Genomic DNA, 27,286 nt, shown 5'->3' with positions numbered 1-27,286 from the left:
GCCATGTTTTATAACTTCAATTCCTACTTTAGAATTCGAAAACCTCATAAGTTTACTAATTTCTTACATTTTCATACACGTGTTTGTGGCAATAGAGGTTAGTTTAATGGGCAAGAAGTTAGCTATTATTTCCTTGAAAACCCATTAGCTTGTATTGGACTTGTTGCATGTTATTCTTCATTTTTATAAAGAACCTCTTTTGCTAGTAGTAGAGGTCAACCTGCTGGGAAAGGTCAAATGGATGAGACTGATGATGGATATGGCAGATTTAGGCAAATGGGTTCCTGGGATAATGGGGACCAGCAAAGGTCATGAGAGGAGGTTTGCTAATAATGAATAATATATATATATATATATATATATATATATATATATATATTTATATATATTTGGCGTTCTGTTCTATTTTTTATTGCCATTTCTGGCTATGTAGTCCCCTTTACTTATTGTAGATTGCTTATGGATGTTGCAGTTTGTGTAGGTTATGGATGTTGTCGACCGCTTATTTGTTGCAATGTTTGAGGATCTGACCAGGATTGTGAATGTGGTGGATACAATTCGTGCTATTGGGGAGATTTCTAGTGGGCATGGGCAGATTGATTTCCAGGAGAACTTGAACAGACCTTTTACGGGCGGTGGGGTTTGGTTTATTGACTCGACTGTTAAGAAGGTGGGTGTGCTTTCTGGATTTAAAGCACCAGTGGAAGAGAATGATTTCCAGAGTTGTCTGAATGCCTATTTTGGTGTTGAAGTTAGTCGGATTATAGATGCAGTAGATAGCAGCTGTCAGAGTGTTCTTCAGGATGTATTCAGTTTCTTAGAATCTCCAAAGGCAGCACTAAGGTAAAAGGATCTGGCGCCATATGTACAAAATAAGTGTTATGAAAGTATGTCGACTATAGTGACGCAATTGAAGCGTGAGATTGATAATTTATATGCAGCGATGGAAAATGCCAACAAGGAAGGTTGGCCTGTTCCACCTGCTATAACTGTTGAGAGATCTCTTTTCGTCGGGAAACTCCTGTTTGCATTCTGAAACCACTCAAAACACATTCCGGTGATACTTGGTTCACCAAGGTTTTGGGTAAATGAATCTGTATCTGTGGTTTTTGATAAGTTACCATTCTTGTTGAGACAATCCTGGGTGGTTGCTGATTCTCCTGTGCCTGATAGTCCTGGAAGACAATTGCCCATTGGCTCTAAAAGACAAACTTCATCGGCTGCTGCTACATTGCGTGGAGCCATTGAAACTGCAAGCCCAAAACTTGAAGAATTTAGTAGAACTACACGAGATCTTTGCATTCGAGCTCACAGCTTGTGGGTATTGTGGTTATCAGATGAACTTTCAGTTTTTCTTTCTCGGGGTCTTGGACAAGATGATGCGTTATCATCAACTACTCCCTTGAGGGTATGTGGCATTTTGCTTGACACACTGTCTTCTTAATCTGTTTTTCCCATATGCTTTTGTCATTTTTAAGGTTTCATAAGTTTAATTAGGTAAGATGGGCTGCTAGTTTGGATATGAATGTCACCCTTGAAAGTTTGATTTCTAATAGTGAGAAAACCTAATTAGTGCTCGTTTGTTTCCACATTTTGAGCCTAAAAAGGACATTTTGAAAAAAGCCAAACCAAAATATGCATTTGGTTAAGCCCAAAACGCAACTTTTTGATAAAAGTTGCGTTTTGGGCATAGACCAAAAATAAGGAGAAACGCGGAAATTTTTATGGACCCTTGAGGGTCCATAAATGAAAACGCGCAATGCGCGTTTTGGATGGGTTACCGTTGCAATATTAGAATTATAGAAATACCCATCAATTATTCAGTTCTCTCACGCCCCTCATCTCTCATCTCTACTCTCCCTTTGCACGACACCTCCATCTCTTCTCTCTGCTTTGCTCTGCCCTCTCCGTAAGTCTCTCTGCTCTGCCCTCTCCGTGAGAAATCAACCCAAAGAACAGAGAAATCATAACCAACCCATACCCATGAGAAATCAACCCAAAGAACACACAGAAAAATCATTACCCAAAACACAAACCACAATCCAAAAATACAGAAATCAAATAGCACAAACCCACGGCCAAACAACCATAAACACATAGAAAGACATAAAGAAAGAAGAAGAAGAGGAAGAAGAAGAGGAAGACGAAGAAAGACCGAACCCACAGTGTTCAGTTCAGGTCGTGAGGCTTCTCAATGTTCAGTTCAGGTCCACGACCAAACAATGTTCAGTTCTGGAAATCAAGTGGAAAAAAAAAAAAAAGAGAGAGAGAAGAAATTGAGAGAGCTGGAGAGCTTTGGAATTGAGAGAGCCTTCTGGAAACAAACGGAAAAGGAAAAAGGAAAGAGGAAAGAATGAAAGAATGAAAGCCTTCTGGAAAGTGGAGGTGTGGGAAAAAGGAGAGGATGTGGACAAAATAATGTACACGTGTGTGGTGGATAAAATACAAGAGAAAAAAAAAAAAGGAAAAGGAAACGTATGGAGGAAAAAAAAGGCAAAGTATTAGAAATCACAATTTAAAAATATTACCACAATATTTTCACAATATTTTCACAATAAATTTTAAGTAATTAGCTAATATTGATGAGTAAAAATATAATTTCAGTAATGGGTTCAAATTAGAACTAGTAACAACTTTTCATATAAGATTTTGTTATGATTCTTGTGAAAGTATTGCAAAAAATATTGTGGATGTAACACTTTTTGTTGAAAAATATAATTGTTGAGAATGAATAGAAAAAGAAAAATAAATATTAAAAAAGAATAAATTTGATTACAAAATAAAAATTAAAAAAGTGAATAGGCAAAAGATAAATGTCACTGTTAATTGTCCAAACAGCATAAAAATTTGTCTAATTTGCTGGAGATGCTCTTATATATACATTGTCATTTTTGGTAATTTATCCCTCAAACGGCCATTTTTATAAGTGCTAGCCATACACTTAGCTTTTTCAAAAAACACTTTTTAACAGCTTTTACCAAACACTCAGCTTTTTGAAAATGTACTTTTTGAAAACTCTACTTTTTTATTATGCACTTTTACAAAAAGCTGAACCAAACTCACCCTTAGTTGTGGAAAAGGTTTATTAGTCCATGTTAAGATTACTCCTGGGGTTGGCTTATGTTAGAACTAAATGACTCATTTTAGCTTCTTGTTTTGGTCTGATTTTAATTGTTTGGCCTGCTAAACCCTTGTAAATTATGAAGAGTGATGAGGAGTAAACAGATCCAATTTATTTTCTGGGATCATCATCGTTGAAATATAAAATGAGGTGGAAGCTATACTTCATTTTGTTCTTGCAAACTAATTAGGAATCAGTAGTTATTCAAGGAAGCAATTATGATAATTCTTTTACTTTGTATTTAGACATTTGTGATGTGAAATTAAAGTGGATTAAACTTTGGATCAACCTGCTAATAAATTTTGAAGTACTCAATTGGAATTATCACTAGTTAAGTAGAATATATAAGGCAATTAAAATAGTTCATTTAGTTTCTCAGTAAGACATATGAAATGACTTTGGATAGACGTGAAGCTCAACTAAACACCAAAAGCTTGTCTTAGCCAAAAACTGACAATATGGTTTGAATGCTATGTTGTTTGTGATATGCATTGTTAATTACTAAACGAAGCTGAACCGTCTTTTGAACATTTTGGTAGGGCTGGGAAGAGACAGTAATCAAGCAAGAATAGTTTGATGAGGGATAATCAGAGATGAAAAATATCGCTGCCTTCTTTGCCTTCTCTTTATATTATTTCATTTTTATTCCGAGCATGTGAGGAAGTTCATCGAATTGGAGTTCATGTCCTTGACAAAATGATTCTGCAAAAATTTGCATTAAGATTATTGGGAAAGGTATGCGACTTGCTTGAGGATTTTGATTGATCTTCCTAACTGTTATGGCAATATATATGTATTATTTTTTGTCTCCAAATGTTTGTGCTTTACAATTGTTGTAGTGTACTCTGGTTCATTACAATATTCTAATGTTGATTGTTCAGATTTGAATAATGAGGTCATTTGCTTCTTCAGCATCTTGTGATTTTTCTTTGTAAAGTACCTTGGACTATAACGCCCCAAAATCATAAGCAATAAAAGTCGATTCAATCTAAATAATCCATAAAAATATTAAATAAAAGCAACCAGCAACCTAAAATCTTATTACAAATGTCAGAGCACTAATCTACTAAAGATAAAACATCCTCAAAATAATTCTCCAGTACAATGTTTAATACCATAAAAATAATAATAAAATCCGTAGTTCCACAAAATTATTCATAAGTGTTGTCTTCAAGAATTTTTACTCTAATGATCCCTCTAATGTATCTGTAAGGGGGAATAAAGGAGGGTGAGATAACTCAATAAGTGGAATTCACTAACATTGAGGTGTGGGAACAAACCTTTCAAATAAATAATTCTTATAATAAATTCATAGCTTGTAACTCATCAATATTTTTATCATCAAATATTTCATATAAAAAAAATATCTTTATATTGTGAGCCATCATAATATATATATATATATATATATATATATATATCAATACCATCATATAAATAACTTCCTAGGCTCTTCTTATGGTCAACGTTTACGCCCCGTTGACAGGGTTGTGCTGTCCTCTTTTAGGACTAGAACCTCCTTTTCATCTCTTTTCTTAAAGGTGGCTCCTTTCGAATCTAAAGGTGCACTCCCTTACTAAGGAGCTTTCCTTTTGGATTCTCAATAGTATACTCACTTGCTAAGGAGCTTTCCTTTTGGATTCTCAATAGTATACTCACTTGCTAAGGAGCTATCAAATGTGCAATGTCCCATTTTTAGGGACTATCAAATGTGCAATGTCCCATTTTTAGGGATTGTCCCTTGCTAAGGACTAGTTGCAGTATGATTATCTCTTATTAAAGACTAAATACAATACTGAGCTTTTAATCACAACTTGCCATAGGTTTTCAAAACATATTCAATTTGTTCACAAAAATAATCCATTCATAATTCTAAAAAATATAAAGATATATTCACACTGTAAGGTTGAATTTATTCAATTATGTGTTGATTTTATTCCGTGCCAAATTTGCTTGTAATTTAGCAAATAGATACCCTATATTTAGGTGAGATTTTTGTAAGGGTTGTGTGTGAGAGAGTGTGAAAAATACTTAAGATGTGTGAAATCAAATGAGTCTCGTGACTGGATCTTGCGACTGACTCGCGACTGGCAAGTCGTCAAAGTGGCACACGTGTGAAGCATGCAGGGGAGCTGAAGGGTCACGACAGCTAGAGCACTACAGGACAAAATAGACAGTCTGGCCAAACAGTTAGCTCGTGACTGAGACTCGCGACTCGTTCTAGTTGCAAGGTTGAGTTGCCAGAATGCCCTATTTGGATGAAAACTGACTTTTCGTATTCCTTACATACACTACTATAAATACTCTTATACTCACAAAATGTAGAGAGCTTCCAGAGAGAATTTTGAGAGAGAAACCTTAAAGAAAACAAGATTGACTCATTCACAATCTTTATCATTTGATTTTTCAAATTCCTCTACTCTCACTTTCTCCATTGACATATCCTTGAGAGGTACATTTTGCCAAATCCTTATCTCATCTTACCTATATCAGTGAGGAGGTATTTTGGTGCTTGGAAAGCAGTTCAGAGAGAACCAATTTACTTGGTTGATGCAATGGGTGTATTGCGGAATCCGGGAAGCTAAAGAAGACAAGGTTCAGCGTAACCCTGTTGGAGCAAGAAGCTTGGAGGGCTTAGATGCATTGGGTAGATTAGGCTTGGAGGGTCTTCTGCTATTCATATATCCCAACTATATTCTTTAGTGGATCATTTGACCGCTTGGAGGGCGGCAGAGAGGTTTTTCGCTGAGTTCTTCGGTTTCCTTTTCAATAACACATGCCGGTGTTATCTTTGTGTTTGCATCTCTCTTTCCTTTCTCTTTACCTTTTAATTGCTGTTGTGTTTGTAATTAATTTTGGTTTAGAGTGTGTTACCAATTTGGATATAGTTTGTATTTCATATTCTACACATATACTGTTTGATTATAAGCTTGTGTTGGTAATTTTGTAATTAGAGGTCTAAACATTCATTGGTGTTTTATATGCTATTTGAACTTTCACACACATACAAGTTTAAATAAATTTAGATTGTCCCACAAGTTTTTCATAAAACGAATAGTCAATGTGCACATTAAACATTTATAAAATATCAATTTATATATAGAATATCAACATATTTCTTTCATATAATATAGTTTAATAATAAACACTGTTTTGGGAAAACCTCCAAAATTAGTAAACACCATTTACCTCTTAGTTGCAAAAATATGAAACCAACCTCCCTTAAATCACAACAAATCAGTAGAATTTGAATCTAGCAACACCAAAGATAGGTCCATCAACACACAATTTCCCCCTTAAAATCAGCTTTCACACTTAAACAATTTTATCCTAGACAATATTGATATATCCAAAATTCTCTATTTATTCACTTAACTATCCAATTCATTTTTAGCTTTGATAAGATTTTTGGAATTAAAAATATTGCTGCCTAATCGGATTTTCCATTAACGTAATCATAGATATTCATTACTTAAAAATAATGAATATCTGATCAATCTAAATGTAACAGCCATATGTTTTATCATATCTATTCACTCTAATATTATATATATTCAATCTAAGTCCTATTCCCATAGACGCTATGGCAAAGCAATTCATTAAGTTGAGGCAGCTTAGGAAATTCTTTATCACACAATTTACAATTGTACGGATATAGTAGAAGATCATAACACTGATTTCATAGTCAAATTCCCAGATTGGGATCCATCAAATACCAGCTCTCCTTTGCCTCAGGCACATTTATGGTATTCTACACAGAAGGTGATCAAAGGGAAAAATTTGGCAAATGCCCTTTTTGAGCAAAAATTGTAGCGTTTTGCCCCATTTCCCAAACTAATTAGGGAAATGCCCCTCTTTTGTAACTCGATTTGAGATAAATCGAGTTTAAAAAAAAAAATTTTTGGAGTCTTATAATGGCGTTTTAAGGAGCCTATAGTGACGTTTTAAGGACCTATAGTGGCGTTTTGTAACTCGATCTCCATGAACTCAAGTTATAGGCAATTATTTATTTATTTATTTTATTTTTTTACCTATAACTCGAGTTCATAGAGGTCGAGTTACAAAATGCCACTATAGGTCCTTAAAACGTCACTATAGACTCCTTAAAAACGCCACTATAGGGCCTAACTCGATTTATCTCAAATCGAGTTTCAAAAGAGGGGATTTTTCATTATTAGTTTGGGAAAAAGGGTAAAACGCTACATAATTTGCGCGAAAATGGCATTTGACCATTTTCTCCGTGATCAAAGCCTTAAGACTTCTAATTGATGCTGGAAATAATTTTGCTGGAAACGTTACATATAGGTATGACTTGGTGGACTTAACACAGCAAGTACTGTCAAAGCTAGCAAACCAGTATATTTGGATGTTGTGATTGCTTTCAACAGAAGGATTTAAAAGCTTTAAATCTTCATAGCAAAAATTTATTTTATATATATATATATATATATATATATATATATATATTCAATCTAATATTGGAAGCCATGTAATAGCCTTAATTATCAATCTAGTTGCCTATTATTCACTTGATGACGCTGGACTAGTATTTAGGCAATAACAAAAGTGTGATGCATGTCAGTTTGACCGTAAAAAAGGTGAGGCTATAGACGTGTAAGGTTGAATTTAATCAACCATCTTGTTGGCTTTATTCCGTGCCAAATTTGCTTGTATTTCAGCATTTAGGAACCTTGTATTTAGGTGGGATTGTTGTAAGGGTAGTGAGTGAGATAGAGTGTTGAAATGCTCAAGAGTGTGCAAGAAAACAGAGACTCGCGACTTGATCTCGCAGGTGACTCGCGGTTTCAAGCCGCCAAATGCAGCACACGTGCCAAGCATCTTGAAGCGTCATGCTAGCTGGAGCACTACAGGACAAAATAGGTCAACTGGCCATTCTGTTATCTCGCGGCTGGATCTCGCGACTCAGTCAAGCTGCGAGGCCAAGCCGCGAGCCACCCCTGTTTTGTAAAACCTGACTCTTCACATTCTATTCTCACCCCAGTATAAATACCCTCTATGCCCACAAAAGAAAGAGAGATTCCAGAGAGAATTTTGAGAGAGAAACTCTAGAGAAAAACAAGATTGATTCATCTACAATCTTTACATAAGAGTCTCTTCAAATTCCTCAACTCTCTTCCTTTCCATTGTTAAACCCTTGAGAGGCCTTTTACCAAAACCTTTTCTCACCATGTCCATTACTGTGAGAGGGCTCTTTGGTGTTTTGGGAAGCAGTTAGGAAGGAACCAATCTACATTGGTTGATGCTATGGTCAAGTAGCGGAATCTGGGAAGCTAGAAAAGAAATAGGTTCGGCACAACCTCGTTGGAGCAAGAAGCTTGGAGGGCTTAGATGCACTGGGTAGATTAGGCTTGGAGGGTCTATTGCTGTCCATGTATCCTAACTATATTTTCTAGTGAATTACTTACCACTTGGAGGGCGGTGGAGAGGTTTCACGTCGAAGGCTTCGGTTTCCTCTTCGATAACACATCGTGTGTTGTCCTTGTGTTTGCATCTTCCTTCCCTTTTATCTTTGCCTTTTAATATTTGCTGTGGGTTGTGATTTTAATTGGCTTAGATTGTTTACCAATTTTGTTTTATAGTTTTTGTTCATTTTCCGCACACTAGTTGTTTGACATAAAACTTGAATTGGTTATTTTGTAATTGAGGGTCTAAACGTTCAAGGGTGTTTTACACACTATTTGAACTATCAAAACGAATATATATTAACCACAAGCACCCTTGATCTAATATAATAATCATAGCTGGAGATTCATGGAGTGATGTCCATTATCCTAGTAGGTACTAATATAATTCCATGCACCACTCATGCCTTTCCTGCAAAGTGGGACAAGTCTAGCCATAGAATATTCAACATCCTAAATTTAGAGCTAAAGGAAACTATGCCTGTAGCAGTCTCACGTTTAGCCACAAAGCAAAAAAAGAAATTAGGTTGTTCAACCGCGTGTTGTGGTTAAAACAAAAGAAAATCTGTTATATATATACATGTATCTTAAGAGGTAAAATGCTAGGGTTTTTTTTTTTTTTTTAAAATTTTAAAAAAGCTTATCAAGGCCCATATATTTACTTATACTACCTTACTTGGGTTTCATATTCCATAGTATTTATCTTATTTTTAATATCTTAGGTCCAAATCAATTAAATCCATTTAATTGTGGACCTTCTTTTTAATTTACGTATAAGAATTAAATAAATAATAAAATTATGGGGTGTTTCATGGACTCCCTTATATTCTGGAAGCTAAATACTTCGTCTTTGTTGACAACTTTCTCCCTCCATTTCCTTGTCACTTGTTCCTTTTGATGAGTCAACTTCCTTGGATCTTCTTCTGTTCGACCCTTATAATGTTCTAGTTTTGCCTGTTCATTATGGATTAATAATCTCCAGAGAATGTTGTCCCTTCTTGACTAGTCTCTTGCTCATTTGGTTTCTAGCTCGACAAACCGGCAGCTGGTTTTGTACAGGTCACTTGATTGACATAGGAACCCTTCTATCATTGTTTTGTTTGGTCTTATCAGATGAGAAGAGGCATGAAGGATATATCATGTTATTTGGCTTTCCCTTTGATGGACGTGCATAGGGGATCTACTTTTCCTGCAATTCACTGGACATGGGTACTGTACACAAGTAAAAAGTGAAAAAGAGGTGGCTGTAATAAGCTGCTGTTACCTTTGCCAATGTCTTGCTCTTTATGGATCGAAGTGTTTTCCTCTTATTTGATTTCTTCTTGATATTTCTCTGGAACGAGTTTTCCTTTCTTCATAGATCAAACTCATCACATCATCTGAAAATCTAAGCATGCTAATGATCTTATACACAAATAATTGATATTTTCACTCTAGAAAGTGCTTTAAATTCACTTTAAGCTGAAATTATTCAAGAACCTTTCTGAACTACATAAGAATCTCTCTCTCTCTCTCTCTCTCTCTCTCAGCAGACTAGGTGTTTACTAGTGATTCCTTCTATAAAATGTTAATTTTTCTCTTTTTCTCTAGTGTTGGTCCATTATGTTGCTAAGTCAGTTTCAATTCTCTGGTGGTATAAGAGCATCCCCTAATTACTTTTGTTTGTGCATATTGAATGCAATGTTTCCATGTAGGTAATTGATATTTATGGGGACGCTCTTTCTACTAGAGAGGCTGGTGGATCTCAACTGTCAGAAAAAGGAGTTTTGCAAATTCTATTTGACATGAGATTTGCTGCTGATGTTCTTTCCGGGGCTGATTCCAATATGACTGAGGAATTCTCTGACAGCCAAAAGCCAAAGTATCCTTTTAGACGGAAGCAAGAACAAGGCCAGAAGAAGTCTGTCATTAGAGAGCGTGTTGATGGGTTGGTAAACCGTCTTTCACAAAGATTGGATCCCATAAACTGGCTTACGTAAGTTCCTTTTCTTGTATACAAAGTTTGAATTTTAAGCTTCTTTTACTCATATTAAATGTTGAAATTTCGTAAAGATGTCATCTCTAAAGTTAGGATTGGAGACACAGTATGTTTTACTTGTTTCTGTGTTGCACATGTTTACTCTCAAAGGATTATCAATATTCACCTGGAAGCTGTAAAGAAGATCTTTTGGCTAAATGGTCATGGTTGATATTGTCAACTTCAATGTGTGACCATAGTACCAAAGTGGAAAAAATCGAATCCTAGACATAAATGGCATTTGATTGTGAAAAAAGTTTGGAATGCTAGAAAATGTGGGGAGAACCACATTTTGATGCAAAGTGAAGATGAAACGCTGTTGAATTGTCCATACTGGTAGCCAATGTACTGAACAAGATATTAAGATTACGATACCAAAATGGGTTAATTAATTCATATGTTGATCAGTTTGGTTGCAATGCATCAAAATTTCTTGCTTCTTGTTGATAATGGAACTTTTTAATGGTTAATTCTATGAGGTCTGTTGAGTTTTGCTTTATTTCGGCAAGGTTTGAATGAAGCATGATGTTTCAAAATTTTATACATCTTTTTAAAATAAAAAAAATAAAAAATCTATCTGTTGCATTGCAAACTTGAAGTTGTAGAAATGATAAACAATATGATGAGTAATTTGTTTTGTTTGTGGATACAATAAAAGGAGATTGCCATGAGTCTTCTTTAGGATAAAACAGAGTACTTATATTAAGTGCACAGCAAAAAAATTCATTGGTAGAACCACCTAAAAGTAGATCCCTCTAAAAATGTGCCATCCAACACCTAGATTCCTAGAGGTTTTTGTCCTGCTGGTGTTCCTGTCAATCAAAAATTACATTTATATTTGTTTCTGTATATCATTTTTGATAAGGGTAAATTTTTGGTATTAATAAACTTGTCCATATTAGGCAAGGGCGACGGTCCTAATAAACTCGTTAGCCTCGCTTGCACGTTCATAACCCAACAATGATAGGATAAAGTCGACTGTTCCACCTCAAAGCTGACAGCTGCACCTTGAGGTCAACAAACACCTGAACGAGATGATTAGAATATATAGACGGGATAAGAAGTTGACAGAGTGAAGCTGAAAAGGATAAGTGAACCATTGACAAGGCTGATGTGACCTTACTTGGCCTTCATGTATAAGCATATAAGGAAATATTTTGTGCCCCACGCTTAACTCTAATCAAGAGTCCTATAAGGAAAGGATCCCATAAGATACGTGAATTAGAGAAGATCTCTTCCACAAGGAAAGATCTTCTAGGCCAAGGAACGAATATCAATCCTATGCTACTATAAAAACCCAAAGGCCCTCATAAACTAAGGCACGCATAATTCCCCCATCTCTGGCACTCTAGAGTTGTGAAAAGTTCCCTAACTTAACCTTCGGAGGGTCTTTGGCCGGTACCACATCGGTACTCTTCTAAGGTCTTCTTTGTTTTTGTTTCGTAGATGTTGTCTCGAGCACGTGAGGATTGTGTGACTTACTGATGATTTTCGGCATCATCAGTTGGCGCCGTCTGTGGGGACGGTGACTTGTAAGCCACTCTATCGCATCCTAGACAAAGAGTTACATGGTACTTACTCGCTCAATGGCGACCACCAACAATATTCAAGGAGATGAACCATGCATAGCCGCCCTCGAGAGGCAGGTTCAAACTCTCGCCGCTGCCGTGGAGTGCCTCACTAAGCAAAACCATGATTTGGAAGAGTAACTGTGCCAAAAGAACGCGGGGCTTAACACTCAAAAGGAGGACCAAGAAGGCACCAGCGTTGAGAAAAGGGACCAAGAAGGGCTGGAAGGTAACAACGCCCCAAGCAGACCAGAGCGACAGGACACGAGCCGTCCATCTGTCACAGATACGGCTCCACCTCACATAGTCGTAGAGATGCAGATGTTGAAGGAACGGATGGACTTCATGATGAACGCCCTTAGAGGGTAGGTGTCTAGCAACTTCGATGACCTGGTCCATCAAACTAATTTGCCATTCGTTGTGTTTGTTACTTTGTTCCCCCTTCCGCCGAAGTTTCGTATGTCGTAGGTGGAGAGTTACGAAGGATCCAAGGACCCCTAGATCACTTGGAGTCTTTCAAGACCCTAATGCACCTTCAAGGAGTGGCAGATGAGATCATGTGTAGGGCCTTCCCTATTACACTGAAGGGTCTTGCAAGGATTTGGTTCAACAAGTTAACGCCCAACTCCATTGGTACCTTTAAGGAGTTAAATGCCCAGTTTGCCTCGCATTTTATTGGGGGGCACAGATATAAGAAATCCATTGCATGCCTAATAAGCATTAAGCAACGGGGGGGTGAGATGCTAAGGTCTTACATAGCCCCTTCTAACAAAGAGGCACTCTCAATCGATGAAGCTGATGACAAGATACTCATGGCCACATTCACGAATAGGTTACGAAAGGGTAAGTTCTTATTTTCTTTGTATAAGAATGATCTAAAGACCATGTCGGATGTATTTTATAGGGCTATAAAGTACATGAACGCAGAAGACACACTATTGGCCCAAGAAGAGAAGCCCGAGAAGAGGGAAAGACAGGAGGATGTACGGCAAGATAGGGGGCGAAAGATGGCTAGAACTGGAGAACGACGAGATGATAGGCACTCCAAGCCCCCCACCGGGAGGTTTACAAACTTCACCCCGTTAACTGCCCTGATCGACCAAGTCTTGATACAGATCAAAGACGAAGGAGCCGTGACATTTCTCGGCAAGTTAAAGTGAGATCCCAATAAGAGGTCCAGAGACAAGTACTGTTGCTTCCACCATGACCACGGTCATGACACAGTTGACTGCTGCGACCTGAAGCAATAAATAGAAGCTCTTATTAGACAAGGAAAGTTGCAAAGGTTCATCAGTACAGAAAAAGTGGACCCACAACAAGAACAGGCTCCCCGACGGGAGAATGAGCGTCCAAGGCCGCCTATAGGAGATATAAGAATGATTGTTAGAGGCACGGCGACCTTTGGTTCGTCCAAAAAGGCTAAAAAAACTTACCTCAGGATGGTTTAGAATGTCCAGCTAACGGGCTTTGTCCCAAAGATGGCGCAGATCGACAACCCCATCATCGAATTCTCAGAAGAAGATGCTTAACGTCTCCACCACCTGTATGACAATGCACTTGTTGTTAGCGTACGAGTTGTCTTCAACACACACTAGGTCCTGGTCGACAACGGAAGTTGTGTTGACATCCTTTATTACCCAGCATTATAGCAAATGAGGATTGATAGAGAATGGCTGGTCCCAACCAATGCCCCATTCGTTGGGTTCGGAGGGACTAAAGTATACCTCCTCGGCGTAGTCATGCTGCCCATTACGGTTGGTGATTATCCTTAGCAAATCATTAAAGATGTTACATTCCTAGTTGTCAACTGCTTGTCAGCCTATAATGCCATCCTCGGACGACCTACCTTCAACTTGTGGAAGGCCGTAACCTCGACCTACCACCTGATGATTAAGTTCCCCACTGAGTATGGAGTAGGAGAAGTACGTGGAGATCAGGCTGCTACACGAGAGTGTTACATATCAATGTTGGAGATGGACGACTATGTGTAGATAATGAACATAGAAGAGTCGTGAACGGTGGCAGAGCTAGTTGAAAGACTTGAAGAGATACCTCTCGACAACTCCAGGCCAGATCTAACAATAAGGATTGGCACCCTTGCCAGCTCGATGGTTCGCCGAGCACTCACAACTTTCCTCCAAGAAAACTAGGATGTATTTGCCTGGAGTCATGAAGACATGTCGGGAATCGACCCTTCGGTCATGGTGCACAGGTTGAATGTGTCACCCTCCTTTCTACCCCTTCGTCAAAATAAGCGGGTGTTTGCCCTAAAACGAGACCAAGCTATAGTAGAAGAAGTCCGTGAGTTACAAGAGGCAGGCTTCATTAGGAAAGTTTACTATCTTGACTGGCTAGCAAACGTTGTGATGGTCAAGAAAGCCAACGGGAAATGGAGAATATGCGTGGACTTCACAGACTTGAACAAAGTGTGCCCAAAGATAGTTACCCCCTACTGCAAGTCGATGTCCTAGTTGAATCTACGGCTCAACACCAGTCATTGAGCTTCATGGAGGCTTTTTCAGGTTATAACCAGATCAAAATGGATGAAGCAAATCAGGAGAAGACTTCGTTCGTTACTAGTCCGGGCCTCTTTTGCTATAAAATAATGCCGTTCGGCCTCAAAAACGTAGGCGCGACATATTAGAGGCTCATGAACAAGATGTTTGCACAGCAGATTAGAAGAAATGTCTAAGTCTATGTTGATGACATGCTGGTAAAAAGCTGTGTGTCAGCAGGCGTTCGAGGATCTGAAGGCCTACCTCTCTTCCCCGTTGTTGTTGAGTCCCTCAAAACCAGGGGAAGAATTGTTCCTTTACTTGGCTATATCCTCGGCCGCTGTTAGTGCAGCCTCGATCAGAGAAAAGGACCAAGTGCAAAAACCTATGTAATATGCCAGTCAAGCACTTCGTGGTGCAGAAGATAGGTACCCACCGATGGAGAAGTTCGTCTTCGCTTTAGTTATAGCAACCCGCAAGCTTAAGCCATACTTCCAAGCCCATAAGGTGATCGTCCTGACTGACAAGCCTTTGCAGTGAGCAATGAGTAATCCTGAAGCTGTCGGACAAATGGCTCTATGGGCAACAGATTTGAGTGAATTCGACATACAGTACCGCCCGCGTACTGCCATTAAGGCGTAGGTGGTTGCTGACTTTATTGCAGAATTCACTAACGTGGAAGGTCAGGGGGAAGAAGAGTATCTTCAGTGGAGTGTACACGTAGACGGGTTGTCTAACAGATAGGCAGGTGGAGCGGGCATTGTACTTCGTTCTTTAGAAGGGGACGAGATCGAATGCATGGTTTGTCTGGACTTCCCTACGACCAATAATGAAGCAGAGTACGAAACTTTAGTGGTAGGATTAAATCTCGTTAAAGCAGCAAGGGCCACAAGAGTGGTTATTTATTACGACTCCCAGGTCGTCACAAACCAAGTAAACGGTGATTATGAATGTAAGGGTGAAAGGATGAAGAAGTACTTGGAGCAAGTAAAGAGAAGGATAGATGACCTACAGGCCAAGATCGTTCAAATCCCCAGAGGGGAGAATGAGCAAGTCGACTGCATTGCCAAGGCTGTATCAGTAGAACACATGATCATCCCCGACAAGGTACTTTCTTTTGTTTAGATTTTTCCATTAATAGATCTCGTTGATGTGCAGGAGATTAGCTTTAAAAACAACTAGACCACACCATTAGTCTCTTACTTAAAAAACGGCGCATTACTAGACGATAAGGAAGCGGCAAGGAAACTAAAGGTCCAAGTAGCATGGTTCATTTTGATAAAGGGCGTCTTGTATAAGAGAGACTTCTCCCACCCATACCTGAGATGTTTAAGCCTCAAAGAAGTGGACTATGTCATGAGAGAAGTCCACGAAGGGATTTGTGGGAACCACTCAAGGTCACGGTTGTTGGTACAGAAATTGATTCGAGCTGGATACTACTGGTCTACTATGCAGAAGGAGGCCTGTACTTATGTCAAAGCCTATGATAAATGTCAAAGGTTTAGCAACGTCATCAGACAGCTGACGGAAGAACTAACCCTAATGACGGCCCCGTGGCCATTTGCTTATGGGTCCATTCCCAATAGTAGTGCGGTAGTTGAAGTTCCTTATAGTTGGCATAGATTATTTCACCAAATGGGTGGAAGCCGAAGCCTTGGCCACCATAACAAAAAAGAACATGAGAAGCTTCATATGGAGAAACATCGTCTGTAGGTATGGGATCCCTAGGGTCTTAGTCTTAGATAACAGGAAGCAGTTCGACAATGACTCATTCAGGGATTTTTACTCACAATTAGGAATCAAGAACCAATACTCCTCTCCCGCCCACCCTCAAGCCAACGGACAGGTTGAGGTCACAAACCGATCCTTGCTTAAGATCATCAAGACTTGGGTCGAGGGGGAAAAGGGTATATGGCCAGAGGAGCTGCCAAGCGTACTATGGGCATACAGAATAATAGCAAGGACTCCAATCGGGGAGACATCGTTCTGACTAGCATACGGATGTAAGGCAGTTATCCCAACTAAGGTCGGACTCACAAGCTATAGGGTAGACAATCATGATCAAAGAAAGAATGATGAGGTGATGCATCTACAGCTTGACTTAGTGGACGAAGTCAGGGCAGCAGTGGAACAAAGGCTCGCGCTATACTAGGACCTTATGGCCAAACATTACAATTCTAGAGTCAGACACAGAGACTTCAAAGTTGGAGACCTTGTCTTGAGGAAAGTAATAGGCGCCACTAGAGAGATACCACCCAAGGAAAGCTCGATCCTAACTGGGAAGGACCCTACAAAATCACTTCATGGCAGAGGAAAGACACTTATCACCTGGAGACGCTAGACAGACAAAAGCTGCATCATTTGTGGAACACCGAACATCTTAGGAAATACTACCAGTAGATGACAATAGGAAGAGTGACACTTCTCATTTCCAGTTTATTTCTTTTAGTTAAATTTTTGCTTAAAGTACTTTCTAAGCCTAAAGGGCAGTATTTCTTTATCCTTTTTAAGAACAATTTTTTACTTATGCACGCATTTATCATAATAAGAGGAGTTATTTAGAAATGACCTACGTATACATTTGTCTCTACAAAACTACTTTTATAAAGTTCCTAAAGTGGACGAGTTCATTATTAAGTCCTTAAATGGACAAGCTCATTACTAAGTCCTTAAGTGGATGAGCCTACTATTATGTCCCTAAAAGTGGACAAGTTCATTATTAAGTCCTTAAATGGACGAGCTCATTAGTAAATCCTTAAGTGGATGAGCTCATTACTAAGTCCTTCAGTGGACGAACCCATTATTAAGTCCCTAAAAGTGGATGAGTTCATTACTAAGTCATTACTAAGTGGACGTGTACATTAGTAAGGTCTTACAAGGACAAGTTTATTATTATTAAAATCCACAAGTGGACGAGTTCAACCTATTGGGATGCCTTAAATTTATTCAAGTCTACAAGCAAACGAATTTGTTACAATATCAACAAGCAGACGAGTTCATCCTATAAGAATACCTGTGTTCTATAAGTCCATAAGTGGATGGGGTTATCACGGAGTCTACAAGCCGACGAATTCTTCCTAGTTAGTTATCAAGTTCTTTGAAGGATAAACATATCCTGACACTGGCACAAGAATGGAGGGACATGCGCATAAAAATCAAACACAATTGCTCAAAAGTGACGAGTGCAAAATAATAAAAATGTACCATAAATAAAGCAAAATTTTTACAAACAAGGCCCAAAGAATAGAAGGGCACTAAGCATTGCCTGGAAATTAGATAAAATACATAACAAAAAATGTCATTACAAATAAAAAGCTAAGCTAAGCTGAGCTGAAGGGTTCTCGTCGTCTTTTGAAGGAGGGTTTTGAGCGTCCTCAGTGGAAGGATTTTCAGCATTTGGAGCTTCGGTTGACGGGATCAAAGGAGTGACAGCCTTATCTACCATAGGTTGAGCAAGAATGACACCATCATCCTTTGGGTCATGTTTAGACTCAGTAGAGTCGTTGGTACCCTCGTAGATGGTGTCACCAGTAAGGGTTGATGGCAGCGGGTCATCTATGGAGACCTTGGATAAATCCAAGTTTGGGTAGACGGACTTAACCTGCTTCAAGCAGTCCTTAAACCCGTCACAATAGTAGGCGACACAAGCGTCAATAAAAGGCCGTGAAGCCTTGAATTCAGTGACGATGTCAACCCTTGCTATCTCAACCTGACCAAGAAAAGCCGTTAGTTCCTTCTCAATCGCCTCCTTAGCCTATTGCTCCTTTTCCCTCTTGGCACCCTCCTACCTTAGCTTCTCCGTCAGCTTCTTCACCTCCTTATTAAGAGCATACAGGGCTTCCTTGTACTGATCTTGCTCGTCAATCAGGATCCCGTTGCGCTTGCGTAGACGGGCAATCACCCCTTTCTGGGTGATGCTCCTATCCTAAAGTGCCTTCATATGGACCAGCGTTTGCAAACAGAACAACCATCAGCTATTGAGCAGTAAATAAGTAAGAAAGAAGGACAGATCCCTCAACGGCGGGTTCCTTGTGAGTAAGAAGATGACGGATAGATCCCTAGGTGACGGGGCCTGACGTCGTCATTAATCCTTTGTCGGCTCTGTGGCTAGACTTGGGAGGCGAGGATTTCTTAGGCAGTTTGTCACCGGGGGTGATAGATACTTTCTTGGAAGGACGGTCGTCCTTCCCGTCAGCCTTCCTCTTGGGCGCCCCCTTTTTGGCGGTCTTTGGGGCTGACAAGGACACCCTTTCCTTCCCCTTCGCCTTCTTCTCTTCCTCCTTCTTGCGTACTACAGCAGCCCTCACCAAGGCCCTCTGTCTGGCTGCCTCCATTTCTGCAAAGGACAAGTGACAAGTCTTAGACCAAGAGACGACAAAAAGAAAAAACGACGGAAATAAATAAGTAATAACTTACGCTGACGGGAGTAAGTATTTAATCTACATGCTACAGGCGTTGGCTCCGGACCACCATATTATGGGTGCAGCATGTCATGGGTAATCAAATCCCTACACTTCCATTGCACAAACGGGATTTCAAGAACTTGACGAATGAAGGCCTCCTACTTGTCAGTTATGTTTGGACGAACATTGGCTGAAAAGGAAAACGACGACATTAAAACACTTAAAAAAATAAATGGAAAAAGTTAAAGCATAAACTAATGGTGCTAAACCTTAATCTTTGACAATAACCCAAGTATTGTCAAAACCATAGGGCATTGTAGTCCACTCTTCTAGACAGCATACCCAATCCGTCCCCTTAACAAAGAAGTATCTAGCCTTCCAAATCCTGTTAGAGTCGGGCATGTCTGACATGAGCCTTAACCCCTTCTTCCATGCAGCAAAGTGGTATATTCCTTGGGACGAGACGATGTGCTAAGGTCTGTAGTAATAAAAAAACTCATACAACAAAAGCTGACAGTTCCCACCACTCAGACGACCCTACAAAATCTCAGCCCTTATAAAGATCCTCCAAGCATGTGAAGCAATTTGGCTGATGGATAATCCAAGAAAATTAGGCAACTGATGGTGCAACACCGTCAGTGGCAACCTTAGTCCTGTTGTGAACATAGCGTCGTACATGCCGACGTCTGCAGTCTTCCTTGAGTAGCACTTCTCGAATTTCCCAGGGAGACGGATTGTGATATGGTTAGGAATCTGTAACGATCCCTCAAATTCTTGAAGATGTTGGCCGTCATCGTCTGCAAGAAGTCATTGATGGTCCACGTTTTGGGGAGGATAAATGGACAAGTATGCCCATCCCCAAGGCTTCCTAAACTTCGACCGTCGAGGGTTCTCTCGTTAACATCACCCTCGTCCTCGTCATCCTCTCCCTTTTCTCCTCCTTCATCACCTTCATCCTCACCCACATCTATCTCGTCCTCCACTTTCCTCCCCAACACAACTTTCCACTTCCTCATTAGGAGAATGAGCTGACGTTTCCCTCTCTGACGACCAGGAAAGGCTCTCCTTGGGCTTATGACCTATTTGGAAGACCTCGTCGTAGCCCACTCCCTCACGGACTGACGACTGCTCACTCGTAACTTCTCTAGACATCTATTTACCTACAAGCGACAGAGGTATTCTAAAAACCTAAGATGATTGCCTTTCTAAAAGAGTTGAATGATCAACTAGAAAAACAAAGATCAAAGACAGGATGAAATAAAAGAAAAGGTGACTTACCAAGTTAATAGATGGCTCCTTGAGAGGTGACGGTCTTAGCAAAAGAACGACAACAAAGGCAAAGAGGCAAGATGATGTGCGCAAAGTTCTCAAAGTGACAAGCTCTCTCTCTAAAGATCAACAATGATGAAATAGGAGAAAATGAGGAAGGAAGTGAGATATATATAGGGTGAAAACTGCACGGAAGACGAAGCGACACCCTCGTCCAGAAACAGGGCCAACTCGCTTGAGCCACGTGTTCAAGCATTTAATAAAGGCCGCTCGAGGAATCACCTATAAATGCCCTCTCTTTTTTGAAAAAAAAAAATGGAGCTATGAATTGAACTCCATAACTCGTTGGCTGAAGCCAACGGGGCTATGAAATAAGGGGCAGCTGATAAGGGTAAATTTGTGGTATTAATAAACTCGTCCATATTAGGGAAAGGCGACGGTCCTAATAAACTCGTCAACCTCGCTTGCACATTCATAGCCTAACAACGATAGGATAAAGTCAACTGTTCCACCTCAAAGCTGACGCTACACCTTGAGGTCAACAAACACTTGAACGAGATGACTAGAAGATATAGATGGGATAAGAAGTTGACGGAGTGAAGTTGAAGAGGATAAGCGAACCATTGACAAGGCTGACATGGAAATATTTTGTGCCCTACGCTTAACTCTAACAAGAGAGTCCTATAAGGAAAGGATCCCGTAAGATACGCGAATTAAAGAAGATCTCTCCCACAAGGAAAGATCTTCTAGGCCAAGGAACGAATATCAACCCCATGCTACTATAAAAACCCAAAGGCCCTCACAAATTAAGATATGCATAATTCCCCCAACTCTGGCACTCTAGAGTTATGAAGAGTTCCCTAACTTAACCTTCGGAGGATCTTTGGCCAGTACCACACTGGTACTCTCCTAAAGTCTTTTTTGTTTTTGTTTCGTAGATGGTGTCTCGAGCACGTGAGGATTGTGTGACTTATTGACGATTTTCGGCATCATCAATTTTATTTGACTATTAAGGTTTCATTTGATTTGATAGTGTCTGTTTTTTCAAAGGTATGAGCCATATCTTTGGGAAAATGAGAGGCAATCATACCTACGGCATGCTATCCTCTTTGGATTCTATGTGCAACTTAATCGAATGTACACGGATACTGTTCAGAAGCTGCCTACTAATTCAGAGTCCAATATTATGAGATGTTCTACAGTTCCTCGCTTTAAATATCTTCCAATCAGGTTAGTGTTTTACCCTTTTAGTTTTTCTTGTCCATAATTAGATAGAGTGCATGGGTGTGTGGGTAGATATTCAAATAAATGTTTGTATGTTATCTTATTTTATCAACTAGTACCAAATACCAAACCTGAACCGAGGTTCTAAACAAACTCATTTGTACTGAATGATAAATCAATCTTGTCTATTTTAGGCTTTTAGCATTGTTGTCATCTCTCGCTCTTTCTCTTCAACTAACCACTCCCAATTCAATACAATCATTGCATGGGTTATAAATACTCTAAAAAAGCGCTTTCTGACTTTCAAATCCGTCTTGGTTATCCAGTGCTCCAGCTTTATCTTCAAGAGGCACAACTAAGACATCTATAACAGCACCTTCGGATGATATCTCTTCAAGAACATCCTGGAAAGCTTATACAAATGGTGATCTTTCCCGAAAGATGGATTTGGATGATAACTCCAGTTTTGGTGTAGCGACACCATTACTAAAATCTTTCATGCAGGTAAGGCTGCTGTTTATCTTTTTGTGTGTGTGATAGAGGTATACCTACCTTATGGTTGCATTTTCACATAAATTGCTTTTTAAGATGTCATATGCTATTTCATGAAATTCAACATGTTATGAAATATGTAAACTATCACAATGAAACCAATGGCACTCTTGATAGGGACTGAAGTAGTTTGATTTGAAATATTTCTCCCTTATTTCTTATGTGGTGTACTTGGCACAAAAGAGATCTTGGGCAGTCTCAAGGAGAAACTGCCATAAAATTGGTGATTTGACTTTCATATGAAAAGTGGTAATTTTGAGATAGCAAAGTTGTACGTGTATATGGTAGTATTTATGAAAGAATGCCTTTGTTGATCACGTGTTGGTGGTATAGTCTTTTTAGGATTGAGTTAGATCGCTTAAAAAGCTAAATAGTTTAAAAACGTTGTATACATGTTACAGAGTTCCAAGTTACAAATAGGTTGGTGTGGGCCATAATTTGAGTTTATATGCTAGTGTGGCCTCTTTACCTAGTAATTTGAACTCATGGGTTGGATGCTATAATTTGGGAGTAGAGGTTGGTTTCTGTATGTTTTCGAATTCACGTGTTAGACTAATTTGTGTCCGTTATTACATTTGTTTAACTGATTGGGCCCTTTTATTTATCTTTTTGTTTCTGTTGGGCCTGAGCATAAGAGTAGGTATTAGAGAGTCCCATATCAGTTGTTATGAGTTGGGATTATCTACTTATTGGATCTCTTCATCCCATTTCCTAAGTTTTTGGGTCAGATGCTCTAACTAGAAGTTCACTTTGCTAACTACAGATGTTAATAATTGTCACTTTTCTTCCGTGCAATGAGCTCGCATACAAAATCTCATAGCTATTAGATATTGGCATTGGATTATTCCATGCAATAACAATACATTAGTTGATTTACTTCTCTTCTGTAACAAGCTATTGAGATGGAAATCTTGCAAGTAATTCTGTAGATTGTTATTCTTGAACGAAGATATATAATATAATTAATGGCCTTGTCTTTTATGTAAATATGGTTTCAATGTTTTGTTAGTTATCCATTTATGTCACAGTTTTGGAAAGCCAATGTTAAAATGCTTTCCTTGTAATGGCCAAGCTGGAAGCAGATTTGGAGAGAGCACATTCAAATTGGGATCCATTCTAACAGATGGATAAGTAAGTATATTCAAGGATAGATCAGCAGCTGCCATGTCAACATTTGGAGATATATTACCTGCCTAAGCTGCAGGTCTTCTTTCGTCCTTCACAGCTTCCAGATCAGACTCGTGACTGCCCACTGGATCCTTCACACCTGTGTCTTGTTTTGTCCATGGATATTCAGTTTGGGAGCAACGGTGGAGTTCGCTAAACATATAAGGATCATGATACAAAAAAGTAAGTTAGCATCCCATCCCTAGTAGTAAAGATTATGTATATGTATAGATAGGAATCAAAAAATTTTGAGAGAATTTTCCCAGAAGTGAGAAGATGGGGATCAAAGAGTTGGAAGTTGTGTTCAAATAAAAAAATTGATATATTTCAAATATAAATTGTTGTCCAAGATCTGCTATCTTGTTTCTTTTTTCCCCTTAGTTATTGTGAAGTTAGAAATGTACGAAGTACATAGAGACCATCACTTTACTGAAAAATTACAGAAATAAAGAATGTTGTTAGAGATATAATAGATATATTAGCCCAATGTAATAGGCCCAAGTCCACTCCTGCTTGTACTAGTAGTCTAGGGTTTAGTTGTCTATATATACTTATGTTAAGGTTCATCGTAACATAGGTTTTGTACTACATTGTTATACAATAAAGATGTAGCCCTTAAGGGATTCCTCTGTGGATGTAGGCCAAGGTTGAACCATGTAATCTTCGTGTTCTCGATGTTCCTATTTTATACTTCCCATTTCGCATCAATTCTCGCATACATAACATGGTATAACACATCACGTTGCTAATAATATATTTAACAAATGTGAAGCCTGTAGGTGAAGTTTTCTTTGGTTAATGTTAAGAGGCAGAAGATGTGGTGTGGAGGGGAAGCTCTAGCTACTTGTTGTTGGTCATTTTGTTCTTTATGGATGTAACCCACCAAGTGAGACTTTGTTTCTAGTGAAGTGGTTTCATATTTATGGCGATTGTACAAAGATATGGGGTTGTTCCCTATAAATGTATGTGCAAGATGGACATCGAGAGCTTGTGTGGTTCATCATCAACTGGTCAAGACGGTAGCCTTCCTTCTCTTTATCACATTTATTGGATCCAATGAACGTTATTGCAGAAGACATTGCATGGTTGGTAGCTAAGATTTGAAGTAGTGATATTGGGTGCTTTATTGCTTAACGGATTCAGTCAGAGTTGTATGGAAGTCTTTTAAGAGGTTGGGGGTTTTGATGGCCGTAGGTTTAGTTCTTTGGGGCTTGATCTCTTGTTAGTTTTATTCTTTCATATTCATTTCATCAATTTAAAATGATACTTCGTATACCGCCTATGTATTCTTTCCTTTTGTGCACTTGGCACCATAATTTTGAATGTTACCTTTAGTCAAAAGAGCAAAACCAAAACGAAGAGAGACCATTATTGTGTGGAGCGAAACATAACAGGTCCCACCTTAATTACTTTGCATGTTTTGATGGACAAAATACTTTTCTTGAGAATGTTGTGTTTGAATCGTTTGTTTAATTGTATATTGGTTGCTGTGGAGTAAGCGATAATTTTTGATAAAAGAACTTTAGCTATGAAACTTAAACAGCATTTAGCCAAAGCAGATACTTTTGAACAATATTTGGCTTTTGCAGCCCCAGCTGTAGTACTTGACCGAGATATGTCTCCACTATATGTATTGCAAAAGTCAGAATCCTTTGTATTGTGTACAAGGATATAAACTAACATTTGTTATAAAACTTATAGGGTCATAAACTAGATTATCCTCAAGTACGCTCTTACATCATGCTTAATCCAGATTAGGATTTTTTTCAATTTGTCTCTAAGTGGAGACTATCCAAGTGAAGTTCAAAATTAATTTTCATGAATCTAATGGTATCCAAACTTCTCTCCATTTGTCTTGAAATGGATAGAATTCACTCAATGGTTAGATTCAGTTTTCTTGTTACCTAAGAGAATATTGGCAGGTGTATTACAGAAGGGCCTGATGCCAGGATTTACGAAAGAAAAAAAAACAAAAAAAAAAACAAAACTCGAGTTCATTGAACTCGAGTCCTAAGAACTCGAGGACCAGAAAAAAACATAGTTGTACTTGAGGACTAGAAATTCGAGTTTTACACAGTACTCGAGGACTCAAAACTCGAGTTTTACTGGAATTTTTTTTTTTTCCTTTTCAATCCTATAGAAAAACCAAACACAGAAACAGAGTAACACCTATGCAAAGCAGAAACAGAGCAAACAAGAGAATTTCTACATGGCAAAAAGCAAGAATTTGATCGAAGAAGTAGACAAGAAAAAAGATTTAATCCAAAAAAGAACAAAATTTTATTACTATATACATTTTGATTACAAGGCCATAATGACAAGACTTCTACTGAAATATACACTTTGATTACAAATGATAGTTCCACACTGGATCTTGCTTCATGACTACACATTCCCTCCATAGTCTAGCTATCTCGCTTCTTGATTACACATTCCCTTTAAGTGGACTCATGTTATACAGCTTGCCCCACCTTTTCGTAGCTCTTCATTAGGCAGGTTCTTTTAGTATCAAAGCTCTAGGATCTCAAAGTTCACAACATATGAAATGCAGTCACCTAGAGTATTTGGCACAGAGTATTTTGCCTCAAGATAATAATGTTTGAAAATAATGTAGGAAAGAATATCAAAGAATGACGAACATACAAGAAATATCCAACAAATGTCAATCCTTCATAATATAAACTTCTCCTTTAGTTTCCAACAGGTTAAAATATTATGATTAAGTAAAAAATTAAGCTTCAATTTTGATGATAAATCACAACCCAATACCATGTTTTAGAGGGGGAAAAGAATGGAAATAATTAACAGCCAATTGAAAGACAAAATTAAACATTCATAATATCACAATCTAGAAACAGGTACATTGGATATCGAATACTTCAATTACAAGTGCATTCAGTGATGAACAAAATAATAATTGTGCCGATACAATGCAGTAGGAAGTTTGAATACACAGTAAAGAGAACCACAATTTACATCTACAATGCCATTCCAAAATCGAGTATTTGCATGCTTGACAAAAATTGAAATATTGTCGTTAGATACCAAAAGCCAAAACAAAGGTACTAATCTACACAACTTGGCTAATTGATACAATCATGGAATTTTATATAAAATCATCACTTACCTAGTTTGGATCATTATTGCTTGTCGAAGCCCCACGGAAAAGTGGACATCTTCTACGGTTATGCCTTTGCTGATGACACAGTCCACAGCTTTACTTTTGTTGAATCTCCCTCAAGTCAGAATCTGGCCTCTGGCTTCCCGGTTCTCGCCAGACCCCATCCATCTCATTCCGTGTCCTAGACTTCACAGGTCGACCTTTGGCCCACAACAGCTCTGGGTCAGGCACCCATTTTGGACCGTTTACATCCCTCTACAATGACTCTGACTTTGGCACCACAATGCATGTGAATAGGTGCAAATGTCATTCTCCAAACTATAACGAGGGTCAATATCTAGTCGCATCTTGCCCTAGGAACTGAAGAACTCTAATTGCATATGAACAAGGGATCTTTTGATTTTGCCACTTTCCACAGTCACATGTTCTGACCAATATGTTTATTTCATGACTATGGTGTCCCCCTCCAGAGCTATAGATGTTGTGTGTGGTAATTACTTGATATATACCATTCAAATTATTAAATTCCCTTAATTGGTGTCCTGTAGAGTTTTTTAGATTTGCATCATAGATTTTTAGGGCATATTTACTCTATACCTTGCCCTCCAAGAGATTATGAGTAATTTCTTTGTGTCGATCATGGAAATACGCGATAAGTTTGCTCCAAGTGAATTCAACCATTGCAGTAATGGGCAGGCCACAGGCACCTTAGAGTACTCCATTTAAGCACTTTGAGATATTGGTTGTCATAGCCCCATAACGGTATCCACCATTATGTAGTTGGGTCCATATGTATAGATCTTCTTTCATTAGATATGTGTATGGCATGATGGATGAGTTGGGTTCTTGCCACTGGTTCTTAGTTTCTTCCTAAGGGCCTCAATCTTGGCTTCCCTGATAGCTTGCATGTACAACTCAAATTTAGC

The 27,286-nt window shown here is 38.7% G+C and overlaps 1 pseudogene; it reads left to right on the top strand.

Annotated features, from left to right (window-relative positions):
* The first annotated feature begins 477 nt into the window (after positions 1-477).
* Positions 478-23,654, top strand: LOC126691687 (conserved oligomeric Golgi complex subunit 1-like; annotated as a pseudogene).
* Positions 23,655-27,286: the final 3,632 nt, after the last annotated feature.

Source organism: Quercus robur, chromosome 1 (genome assembly GCF_932294415.1).
Source record: "Quercus robur chromosome 1, dhQueRobu3.1, whole genome shotgun sequence".
NCBI lineage: Eukaryota > Viridiplantae > Streptophyta > Magnoliopsida > Fagales > Fagaceae > Quercus > Quercus robur.
Note: the sequence above shows the minus strand (reverse complement) of the source record. Positions and strands in the feature narration are given on the sequence as shown.